This window comes from Anopheles maculipalpis, chromosome 2RL, assembly GCF_943734695.1.
Source record: "Anopheles maculipalpis chromosome 2RL, idAnoMacuDA_375_x, whole genome shotgun sequence".
Taxonomy (NCBI): Eukaryota; Metazoa; Arthropoda; class Insecta; order Diptera; family Culicidae; genus Anopheles; species Anopheles maculipalpis.
Genome location: NC_064871.1, coordinates 63,920,232 through 63,932,802, shown reverse-complemented (window position 1 = coordinate 63,932,802; position 12,571 = coordinate 63,920,232). Strand labels below are relative to the sequence as shown.

Below are 12,571 nucleotides of genomic sequence, written 5' to 3'. Positions count from 1 at the left end.
GCACTCCTGCCCTGTTCCCAGGGAAACCTGTGGTGTCCCTGGCCCGTGAATCAGTCCCTGGTTTCACGGGCTCCCGGTAGATCGTGCGTTTATTCGCATGATGTCGAGACTTATGTGGAACCATTATGCGATGAATGCACATCTTCAACGTATAGGTAGTGCCGACTCCAAGGTTTGTAGCTGTAGCAACGGATACCACGACATTGACCACATCCTCTGGTCATGTGTGGAGTTCGATGCGGCTAGACCCGGACGCTTAGCAGCCGTTCGGGCATCAGGAAGTTCCCCTGCGGTGCCGATGCGCGATATCCTGGGATAGAAGGACTACGAATTTGCGCGGATTCTGTTTGATACCTGGCAGCAACAACATCCACAACCGAGCTCACCAGGGAGCTAATGTGCACTTGAATTGAAGGAGAAGGAAATGCCTCCCCTTCAAATAGGATACAAATTGAATGAAGCTGTAAAGCTAGATATAAGATAAGATTTTAAGGAATACAGCCTGGCCGTCATCACGAAATAAAAAAATGCTCTGTATAAGAAAAACTTTCTAAAAGGAGAATTCATTCTGAGAGGGTTGATTGTAATGGGTTTTTATAGGTTTTGTGAGAGCGGTGTAAAAACTCCAAAATGATGTAAATGTGTTATAAATCATCTAGACAGCCGAAACTACCGAAACACTCCCCATGAAGAATCTCCTAAGCTCTGACTAAGTAGATCATTGATCTCGCACGGCGTATCGAAAGAGTGGAAAAATAGAAAAAAAAAAAAGATAAGTTCTTATCTTTTTTTTCTATTTTTGTTGATCTTATAGGTGGAACAGTATGGTTAGATGAGTAACATCTTGAGCAAACATAAACAAGCCCGCTTCAACTTCTAAAAGCGAGCAGCGAAAACAGCACGCATAATGCAAACAAAACGAAAATATAGCGCTCTCCTTGGTACATTTAGGAGAAAGAAGGTTATTTTGTGTTTCGGAGAAAGATGTGCGCAGTTTGTCGTACACCTTCTGGACAAATACAACTACTGGAGTTGTTATAAAACATTTCCAAACGTACCGAAAAAGGCCTGAAAGTAATGAAACTTGCTATCGATAGCATGTACGAAGTTCAGACTAATGTTGGATTTTATTCGGTCTGACGTACCCTTCCGCTTTTCTTGGTGTTGTAATTTTCGAAAAAAAAATGTGAAAATGGGAACAGACGCTCCAGCAGGCAGTCCGTCTTCAACCGTTTGTTGGAATGGGGATGAGATGGGGTAAGATTTTTCCTTTGCATGAACCTCTTGACCTGCTGGTGAAGAAGTTATCCATCCGGCTGCAGATAACCAATCCATTATTGAACCTTCGAAATTGGAGAAAAAGGCTTGGTTCGAAATAGAAATGCAAGGAGAGTGGATAGAATCGTACGGTAAGTGGTTGTAATTTTTTTCCATTAAGAAATTTCCACCAATACATGGAAACACACATGGAAAATTAAATTGAACATAATGATTTCCATCCGTACTGCAGCCCCCCCTCCTGGCCTTGGCGATCGATGTTATAATGCAAACGAGCGTGTATGTTGGGTAGGTTAGGATGGTTTGCTAGTGGCTGCCTGTCAAAAGATCACATTTCTGCTACTGCTCGAGGTCTAATCGTAGGTCTTGTGTCTGGTGGTTTTCTAGCTGCGAAATACCTCCGCCCGTGGTTCGATTTGTGCCTGGCAAAGTGTTTCGCTTCGCAATTTAATGAATCATTCCAGTGTGGACTAGAAGAGAACACGTGAGAGGAAGGGTGCGTTCGGTTTTAAAATATATGTGAGAAAATCATCGATACGTGGAGGAAATCGGAAGTGTGCGGTGGATGGGTGTGTGTAGGCATTAGTATGCTTCGTTCCATTCACCAAAGTGTACTCGCCGGCGTTGGGCTCTGGTGCTGCCGTCTTCACACACGTTGTTTCTTTTCATGCGTAGTTTTTAGGAAATCATTGCTCGGAGCGTTTGTTTTCGTCTTGAGGTTTCAGTGCAGAGTGTGTTTGCCTGTGCTGGTGTGTAACCGGAAGGCAACGATGTTTTATTACATGCCGGTAAACCTTTTTGAAATGGTACAGTTTGGAACGAATGGCTGAAATATGGATGTTATCATCGTCTACCTTTAAGGTGAATGATATGTGAGAAAACTCTCTCACTAAATGAGTCATTGGGGGGAATAATTTCTATAAAATACTGTTCATAAGGCTCGCACATACATCAAGGTGTGTCCATTAGCTTAATGTTATGAAGCAAACGTTTGTACGGTTGAAACAATGAAGAATTCGTAACGGTACACTTGAAAACACTTGAAGTTGTGTAGTCGAGGCATGCGTGTTGCGTTGACAAAGCGGAATCTTATGAAAGTTGCTTATTGTGTCCTGGACGCCTGTCCATAAAGCACGAACAACACAGCTGCTGGGTAATGGAACACGTCGTCTTTCTTGATGGTGGCTACGTATTTACGCGGATATTGTGGGGTTTGTTTATAGAAAACTCACGTACTGTCGCCACTCCGAAGCCATGATGGTTATATATACAAACGGAAAGGCACATCACCAGCTCCGTTAATAATTATGTCAAAGGTAGTTTTCGTACCATAGTTAGCAAAGTGTTGGAAACACCACATAATTTGTCCCGACTAGACGTTTCGATGATATTTTTGCGTTAACCCCTCAAATAAAGCTCAAGGGGAACAGCAAGCATCGGAAGTAAAAGACCGGAATTGAGAATCGAGAAGAAGAAAAGGTTCGAGAAAGGACTGAAGACCGGTTGTGTACGACGTCCAAAGGAAACCCAAGTGGTTTTGGGCTTCAACATTGAAAGGCTAAGACACCGGGCGAGCCACACTTCCGATTTGTGGTGCATTTTGAGGACTGGAAGAATAATTTGGAAAACAGAAATAATGACAAACTTCCTGCTTGCGACACAGGAAAGTGTTTATTTCATGTGGGTAGAACGGAAAGACTGTAGGGGTACGCTTTTCAATTTTCATGAGTACACGGCGGTGGTGATGCATAGTGAAGTATTATGATCACTATTTAAAGATGTTGAATGTGATCAAGTTACTAAGTGGCACATTATGCTCGAGAGCCGTATAATTGTGTGGTAGAAATATTAAATCGTCAATCACTTTAGACCGGATAGTGAAGAGCTCACAATGAACTTTTACTGTGTGAAGTCTTAGATGAGATATTTCTCCTTTTAAACCAATTTATGCTGTATTTGTGACAGAATAAGGCGCGTTTGGTTTTGTATGCTTCAAAGTAATTTTTTGATATCGATCTTTCCTTTCTCTTACATTTCTCACAAATGTCTCAACCTGCAAAGCTAAGAGGTTGGAGTTAAAAACTGCACGTGGCTCTTTAGTGCGCAGTTTTGTGCTCTTGTAGACTCAGTATATGGGTCATTTGGGAAAATGATTTTGTTTTGTTTTTTGTTCGTCCATCCAACCAACTGAACTGATGAAGATAATCGGCACTGTGCGTTTCGGTGGTATGAATTTCTATGATCCAAACTCCACTGAAACGTGTCATGTGACCCGGTTGCCACAAAAGTAAGACGCGCCGTTTTATTGGGTTAATACTTTTCACCAGGCTATGACGCATTCTTTCACTTTTGGATAATAATAATACCTTTAGGTTTGTGGGCTGGTTGTATGCGCTTGTAAACTTTTACCAAATGACAGTGGAAAAATTCTTCATGTCCAAGGTTTACATGTGCCTCAATCAATCTTTTCGGTGACGTCTGGTGTCAAACTTGCCAACAAATTTACAAATCTGTTTCGCGACTTGAACTTTGCTTTCGCCTATTTCCAGCCCATAGCGTCCGACGGCCGCTAAGGATGTTAAATGCAGCGTAAATTGTGTAGTTTAATGTTAAGCAGTAGGAGGCAAAAGGCTGCACGTGATGCCAAGTGTTTGTTGAATATTATACCTCGGCAGCAAAGGAGAAATGATTTCTTATGAATTTTTCATGAACTGCCACAGACTGCACTTGACTTTCAGCTACTTTCATACACAGCTTTTGTTTGCAAATAGTGTTCGATAAAGCCAGGTGATCATTTGCAGACGTGCTCTGATTGTGGTGATGCTAATACATTATAGTGATCGTTATAGGTGCTTTACTGGCTTGCCATACGTGGAACGGTTTGTTTTTTGCAATGATTACTATCATTTTTACTGTCCGCTTCATGAACTTTTAAAACTATTTTAGTTACAGTACTGGACAAAATAAATCATACGCGCAAAGCAAAAATAAAGAGCATTTTAATAAAGAGCAGGAGTATTTTTAAAATTTTCTGATAAATACCATGATTTATCCGAAAAAAATATAGTATTTTTATTAAAGTTTTGAGTATTGCAGAGAAAAATATTAAAAATAGCTTTATATGCATACAAGAAAACCAATTTCGCTCGATGTGAGAAATCAAATATTATGAGCGATCGCAAAAAAGGAATTGCTTTCCGGAAAATTGCTGAAAAGTATTCGATTTCTATTGGAAAAAAACACGAAACCTTTAAAATTGTGATCAACTTATCTGGACAAGGACATCATCGCATAACAACCCGTCGTAATGATGCGAGAATAATTCGGATGGCGAAGCAAAACCCTAAGATGTCTTCCAGGGAAATTAAGGAAACGATGAATCTGGATGTCGATCGCCGTACCATAAGCCGGCGCCTCATCGAGAGTGGTTTGAAAAGTTGTTCGATGCCATCGAAGCGCCCTTTCATAAGCATGCAAAACAAACGGAAGAGATTGGAATTTGCCAAAAAGTACGCCGGAATGTCCATAGACTTTTGGAAAAGCGTGTTGTGGAGCGATGAGAGCAAGTATGAGCTGTTTGGACAAAAAAGTTGATCCAGAGTATGGCGCAGATCCTGTGACGGACTTAAGGAACTATACATTCAGAAGACGGTAAAGCATGGAGAGGAGAACATTATGGTTTGGGGATCGTTGGCGAGGTCTGGAGTCGGAAGTTTGGTGAATATCAATGGGATTATGACCGCAGATGTATATATTAACTTGTTGAATGAAAATTTGGAGATTTCACTATTGAAAACTGACCTGACTATTCTAACCTAACAAATTACATTTTTCAACAATACAACGACCCCAAGCATACGGCGAAAAAACAACTGCGTTCTTCAAATCTAACCGAATTAAGGCGTTCGAATGACCACCCCAATCTCGTGACTTGAATCCGATACAGAATTTATGGTGTTATTTGGACGATAAAGTGGACAAAACTTCGATCTCCAACAAAGACGACTATTTTGATGTTTTGAAAACAGTGTGGGAGAAAATTGATCCAGAATATCTACGGATTCTCATTGAAGCGGTGGTGAAGGCAACGCGTGGTCATACCAAATATTAAGGGTTAAAAAATAAAAGGAGATATTTGATATAAGCACAACTTGTGAATAAGAAATCTGGTGTATGATTTATTTTGTCCATACCGATCCTAATCGTTTCCTGAAAGATAGTATATATTTAGAAAATCATGCGTAATTCTGATAACTTCAGTTCTACAACATTATTGCCTGATAATAGGACAACAACTTTCCTATAGATAGCATTATTGTAACTATTACATTGAAGGAAATATTGAGCTTGTAGAAAGAATAGTTAGAGCGTGTGAATCATTTTGTCCAGTACTGTATATGGTCAAATCATTTTTTTAAAACAATTAACTCAAATGTATTTTGGTTTATAATTCAAATTCAATGTTTAATTGACGCCCGACGATCTGTTTCTTTGCTTTGTCTTAATAATGTTAATTTTCATTGATCAAAATGCTCTTATTTGGATTATGGGAAAGCGATCGATAGTGTGTTAGAAAGACAACACCTTTGTACATGAAAAGTGCGCCATATCAACAAACCACCTGCACCGTGAAGGCGTTAATGATGTGCATCGCTTCTGCTTTTCGAGATGCATCTTTAATCGGTGGAACTTTTTCACTTGGTGTTGTATGGTTGTAATAATAGAGAGTAAAATCGTACTTTGACTTGATTCATCCAGACACCTAGTTTCGAAACGTATTAGCATGGTTATCGCAACCGTCAAAAGAGGATCGAAATCGTTACTGCGAACGAGTTGTGGTACTGACTCGCGCATCACTAGTCCCCAGGTCCCATAGGGTTGGCTTTCTTCGAGGGACTGTCTAGATGTACTGGTGCAGATATCGCGTAACGCCACGGCATCGTAATTATGCAACCGAATAGTTAGCGAAAGCGCGGAAAATAGCTTGCGATTTTAGGCTTCCCGTGTACCGAGGCTTCAGGTTCCGAAGGCGGAAAACGTAGCCGTCGCTCCATTGGAACGTATGTGATCAACGACTGAGTTACTGAGGGTTTTTAACAGCTTGGCGCTGCTGTTTGTGTGTAAGTGGCGTACCTAGGAGCACGTGAGGAATGTTGATTAGCGCACTGCCAGATTTTCCCACGGAACGCGCCTGAGTTTTGGTATTAAAACTCACATTCGTTGTTGCTGCAGTTATCTCTAGCGTAATAGCCATTTTTGCAGGCGTGTTTCACTGCATTGGTTCATATTTCTTTCAGGAGGATGTGTTTATTTCCTCTGGGTTTCAGGTTAAGACAGATGCATAGCTTGAGTTTCTACTGCTTTCGGATGGATCCTAACGCCTGAGTAAATGGAGTGCAATATGGGTATGTAAAAGGAAGCACTCAGCTTCTCTTCTGCACATGTCCTCCGTTATTTGGTATGCCGAGGGTGTGGGATACAACAAGCGCAGGAGAAACACATGTGTTGTTTTCGGTGAAAGGTTGGAAGCACCGGTCGGATAGGCGAAGGATCGCATAAGAGATCGGCTAATAGGAAACTGGGACAGATGGGCAGCAGTGCACGAGATGATCATGACACTTTACACCGCCGTATCGCATAAGGAGCGGAACGGAAATAAAGATAAATCGTGCTAATGGTGTACACCAAGGGATCGTGGACGCTTCTGCGCATTTGGCTGGGTAGAGAAACATTTGTTAACGATAGGGATTTACAGATGCACTTCTTTGAAGGCACAGGATGATCGGAACGCCATATGCGCCGCTGTAGTTCTGCGTGTTACATGATCTTTTCCATTGCACAACAACATCATCGATCAGCACATATGTTATGAGTGTGAAGTGTTGAAATCCGCGATATGATTGTTATTGTTGAAGAGGAAAAGTTAAAATGTTCTACAGATGCTTTAGGACCTTCTAAAGAGTAATTGATTGTAATGAATCCTTAGTCCCGGTATCTTGTCTTGATCGTTTAGCAAACTCTAACATTTAAACAGCGCACCACAAAACAAACCATAAATATGCCGCGTAGATTAAAAATATCGATACGTTGAAACATATACAAAACGGTGCGAAAACTGAATCCAGGCAGTGTAAAGTAAAGTGGGAAATTAAAAATAGCGTCTAATGTTTCTTTGCGACAGTGCATCATCACCCGGCTGAATTACGTCGGCTGGCCTCTGGCACCGTTCTAGGATGGCTAGCGTAACGGGTAGGGAAAATTCGTTTTATCCTTGGGTTTGGGTTGTGTTTTTGAGTATAATTTTTCACGCAACCGTCTCCACCAAGATAAGGTCAGTATAGTGGCGACTGTTCCTAAGTAAACTCAAAGACAACATGACAGGTTCTACGATCATTCCTATACGAATAACCCAATGAACAGAACCGCACCAAAACGCGCAACGTGTGTTGGATCTGTTGCTGTGTTATTTTTACAAGCGTTGTTTCGTTGTCATGCCGAAATCATGAAATCGGCGCTCTGGCTGTTTGTTGCGCTGAGTTATGCTTTTGTTTTTCCCATATATTACCCTGGAAAGCACACTTTGAGAAGCAAAAATCAAAACAAAACTATGCTGGTCACAGGTTGCTGGTTTATGTAGAAAAAAAAACAATGCTAGACCATATCTTTTGCTTGCCATCAGTGAGCAGCGTCCAAGCTAAAGTTATTTTTATGCCCGTGTCGCCTATCCGGAAATAATGTCAATGCACGGTCAACCCCGTCCCCCGTGCCAGGAGGCCTGCATCAGCCTCAGGGTGTCCTAGGTGTGGTATTAAGTTCGAATGATCTGATCGGGTTGAAACTGCACGCTCGAATTGGCGCTACAATTCACAACTGGTTTGGATGGGACAATAGCACCCGTTTCCCCATCTGATGGTCTATTGATCGAGCAAAAATAGAGAAAGTGAAGCAATGATCTGCAACAAATTTCATGGTTCAATCAGTTCGGACTTTGCCGCAAATATGTTGTGTTACTATTGGTGCCCACAATGGCGGGATAGAAATGCATCCGGTAGGCAAAGTTTATTGGGAGATATATTATTTCTTTTACGAATGTTTTATAACGTTTCTTCTTTATCCATTGTTTGCTGCCTCTTCAAACATTGTTTGAATGATAATAAAACGGTGAATACTTCCTTAAGATACTAAGCCTGATTATCTCTCACGAACGGAAAAGTCTCAAGACAAGCTTGTCAATACAAACGGAAAATAAACTTGCATTATGAAACCGTTCTTGTGACAGACAAGTTTTGTTAAGCATTTTTTCGTTAAATCTTCAAAGTAATGAAACCAACAAAATTAAAACCAAAAGTGTAAACAACTGTTCTTGTTGAGAAGATATTTTATGTTGTAGCTGATATTCGGGATATCAAAATGATTTTTGTAAATCATCTGAGCGATAATATCAGTTGTGATAATGAGAAAACGGAAGATCTTACCAAACAACGTCGGCTGCTTCGTAGTATGTTCGATCCTTTGCAACTTAATAATCAAGCGTAAGTTTAACCTGTGAAACTTTTAAGTAAAACCTGTTTGATAGGTTCTCGAGGTTGTTCCTTTCAGATTAAAGAAAAATGTTCTTATATCGAAGAAAATTTTCCTCGATATTCGTGATGCAATTGAGCCAAAGTTCTGTAAAGGCAAAAGGACTCACGCCAACAGAAATGTTGGCTGCTACGCTGCGGTTTCTTGCGGAGGGGAATTACCAAAATGGAAGTAACTTTCTCCGAGGCGTTTACCAAGTGTTTAAATATTTTGGAAGAAACGTTTTTGCAAGATGCTCGGCAATACTTTTTCCGTCCTTTTCTTCGAGAATATCCTTTCTGAAGTAAAATACTCACATTTTGGTTGGAATTGCTTAATAAAACTGGAAACACACAGGACCGAGTGCGTTTAGCGCCTTTTCGTTTCGAATAGCTGACGGAAAATAGTTTGACAAATATAAGTCTCCGTTTGTGTTAGAGAATACTAATTCTTGACAGTGTACTTGTAAGTTTGCCTTTCGTTAAATTTTTTTTTTCATCGGACAACACAAACGGCTGTCATAATTGGAATCTTCCGTTTTTGACAACTTGTCTTGCCAATTTGTATGTGATAATAAGGCCTCCTCCAGAAGACTCCAACAACACACGAAATGCATGATTTACCGCACCTTGATACGTCTGGTAGTCCTCTACGGGTACGAGTCTTGGACTCGCCATTTTCGAACCGTGGGTGCTAAGGACTATCTTTGGCGGTGTGTGCGAGCAGGGCGTGTGGCGAATGAGAATGAACCACGAACTAGCTGAGCTGTTTGGCGGTGCTGACATCCTGACGGTAGTCAAAGTCCGAAGGATATGTTGGATGGGCCACGTGATGAGGATGCCGGACTCATGCCCCACTAAGAAGGTGCTCGTTAGCGACCCGTTCGCCACGAGGCGTAGAGGTGCACAGCGAGCTCGTTGGCTGGATCAAGTGGAGTCTATCCTGTCGGAGATCGGATGTAGCCGTGGATGGAGGACTGCAGCAAGTAAAGAAGAGGAAGAAGAATCAGACTTATTGAGTAGTTTTTTGCCTGTAGAATGTAGCTTGGGAATGAAAATTTGGATGGATGCCACAAGAGGGTCGCTAGCAGTTGTAGTCGCTAGCACCTTTTGAAAACATAGGAAAATTTGGATGTTCTCCACAACGAAACTGCGAGGAGCTAAACTTAGTTATAGAATAAGTTCTATTAACATTTGTATAAAACATGTGAATCTGATTGTTTCGGTTTGACAATCTAAAGCTGGGGTGGACTCTTGAGCAAAAGATTTATCCCCAACCCTGCTAAAATCTGCTTCACCTGCTAAAATGAAGGAATATTGAAATATCAAAATTTCTCATACATCCACACATACAAAAAATATATATGTAAAAATCGATAACTGTCCAAATTCAGACAGAATCGAGCCCAATCATTACTTTGTGTAGGATGTTGGTGCGCCCCGAAAAATCAATAGTCATGTGCTTCAAAAAAGTTCTTCAGACAGTTGAGTTTTTTTTGTGTGCCGACAATCACCATTTCCAGGCACGCCATCGAACGCTTAGCTATGTTTTCATTTGTGTGTTGAGGTCAGACAATAATGAAGCTTTGTATGTTGGAAAAGCGTGAACTAAGGTGTAGACTTCATTTTCTTAGGGAGAGATAGAGAGAGAGAGAGAGTAAAACGGAAATAAAAGTAATGTTACAAGTTACCAGCCATAATTCCAGCTCCCAATACATCCACCAAAACATTGGCTGTTGTAGTAGGTCAAGGTGTAATGACCTCTTTGAAATGAGTGTTGGGCATATCTTTTCGTCACATTCGCTGCCAATGCGCTCTTGCGCTACAGTGACATTAACTGTTATTAGACGAATTACAAATTCGTCGTAATAAATTCCCGTACGAGCAACAGTCTCTGGTGCGGTATTGATGCAAATTTGCTGATGGTTTCGCTGTTGCCAATAAATTTTTTGGAAATGTCGACTTGTCCTTGGCGCGTTGTAGCACGTTGGTGTGGTGGAATTTCACATCCATTCAGATTGAGCCTCGAAGAAAGAATGGAAATTGGCCATCGTTGTTGGTTGGATTGATTGGTTAGTTGTATGGGTATGAGTTTGGTAGCGCTGATGCATGGAAGTTTACAATGCCAACCATAATGAACCAGGGTGATTATTCTTATGGCAGTCGATTCAGAATTAGTGGATAGATGAAGAAGTAGAAAAGCTGAAAGATCTGTTGCAACTGCATTTATTGAAGGCAACAGTGAAGAAGAGATACAAATCCCTAGCTTTCAACGTAACATTTCTCTACATGAGTGAGTTGCACACATTAGGGGATAATTGTTCTAGTTTCTGTTTTTCGACTTATTCTGGAATGGTAAAAGATGCCCATTTTGAACAGCTTTGCTACCTTTTCATGTTGAATTGACGATATCGAACATAGTGCTGCAGGTTCAAACATTTCTACTGGTAAAGTCTTTTCGTCCAATACAATCAGATACACGAGCTTCAGCTAACGGGTCGAACTGAAACCAACGTCTTGTGTACACTCCTGTTCATGTAGTAGTAGAGTGCTTTACTAAGGGTTGATCGTTTTGCTGTATGAATACGTGTGGTGTTGCTAGCTATAATTAGTCATGGTAGCGCCGTTCATGTTTTACCAGAGCCAGAGTTATCTGTAGATTGATGTTGCTTGGCTAAGAATCAGTTCATGTGCAAATGTTTACCGTTTGTTTTTAATAACACGCCAGGTGGTTGTTGCTGTGTCTGATGCAAGGCACCATGGTTGAGAATTATTACCTGTTATAGTTCTGCTACTTCTACAACATTCTTATGATGTTCAACAGACGAATTGATCGCATTCTCAAGCTTGGTATTGTAATTTTATGTGCTAAAACATTTCCAACTATTCATTTTACTAGAAATTCGACTTAATCTTTCTGAATATCAATTCAGTGCTCTAACTCTTTGCCATTTTCAATATGGGCAGTTGGATGAAGCAGGCAGGGTAACCCGCTGCTGTAGTCTTCATGATTTTTTTTTCAAAAATACATTTAAAAACCAATATTTTAAATAGCGTCTTAACAAAACATCTTCACGCAGACTAGAAAACTATTACTAGTTGACACTAAACACAATTTTATACCACAAGCTATGCGGTTATTTAAAATTCCACAAAAATAACCATTTTTAGTTCATAATTTAGGGCGGCCTGGTGGTATAGGCGACAGCAGCGCCGGTCTTCAAACGGCAGGACCGGGGCTCAAATCCCATTCGGACCGTTCCGCCGTAGTGAGGATTGACTATCCAACTACGTGACATAGCCAAGTCTAGTAAGCCATTCAATGGCTGGCGTAAATCTTAGTGGTCGTTAAGCAAAAAAGAAGAATAATAATAATAATAATTCATCGCTTGCAATCAAACAAAAACAACAAAACTTGAAGTTGAGTGCCATAATATGTCAAGCCAAATTATTCAAAATATCCTTAACAAGTGTAAACATTGATTTAAATGCGTCCGGCTTGTTCGGGTGCTGTTTAACGACTACTTTATTAAATTCATTCATCTAGGCACTAGTTCTAATGCCTATTTTACATAAGTTAGCTTTAAAAAAAAAACAATTCTAAAAACTCAAAAATGGCTTTAGAACAATTATAAGCTCATTAGTAAAAGTTTCAAATGAAATCTTGTCAGGAAAATACTTCTAAAATTCTTAATACTCTAATTTGAAACAATTAAAAAAAGAAGGAAAAACAG

The 12,571-nt window shown here is 40.4% G+C and overlaps 3 protein-coding genes across 11 annotated transcripts in view; 1 reads left to right on the top strand and 2 right to left on the bottom strand.

Moving 5' to 3' along the window:
• LOC126556283 (histone H1-like) overlaps nt 1-12,571 on the bottom strand; it is a 591,209-nt gene that overhangs the window by 132,524 nt on the left and 446,114 nt on the right. The window lies entirely within an intron of this gene.
• The window catches only part of LOC126556243 (39S ribosomal protein L2, mitochondrial), a 471,612-nt gene that overhangs the window by 37,656 nt on the left and 421,385 nt on the right, over nt 1-12,571 (bottom strand). The window lies entirely within an intron of this gene.
• The window catches only part of LOC126556056 (rab11 family-interacting protein 4B), a 314,228-nt gene that overhangs the window by 267,622 nt on the left and 34,035 nt on the right, over nt 1-12,571 (top strand). The gene's annotated exons all lie outside the window — the stretch shown is intronic.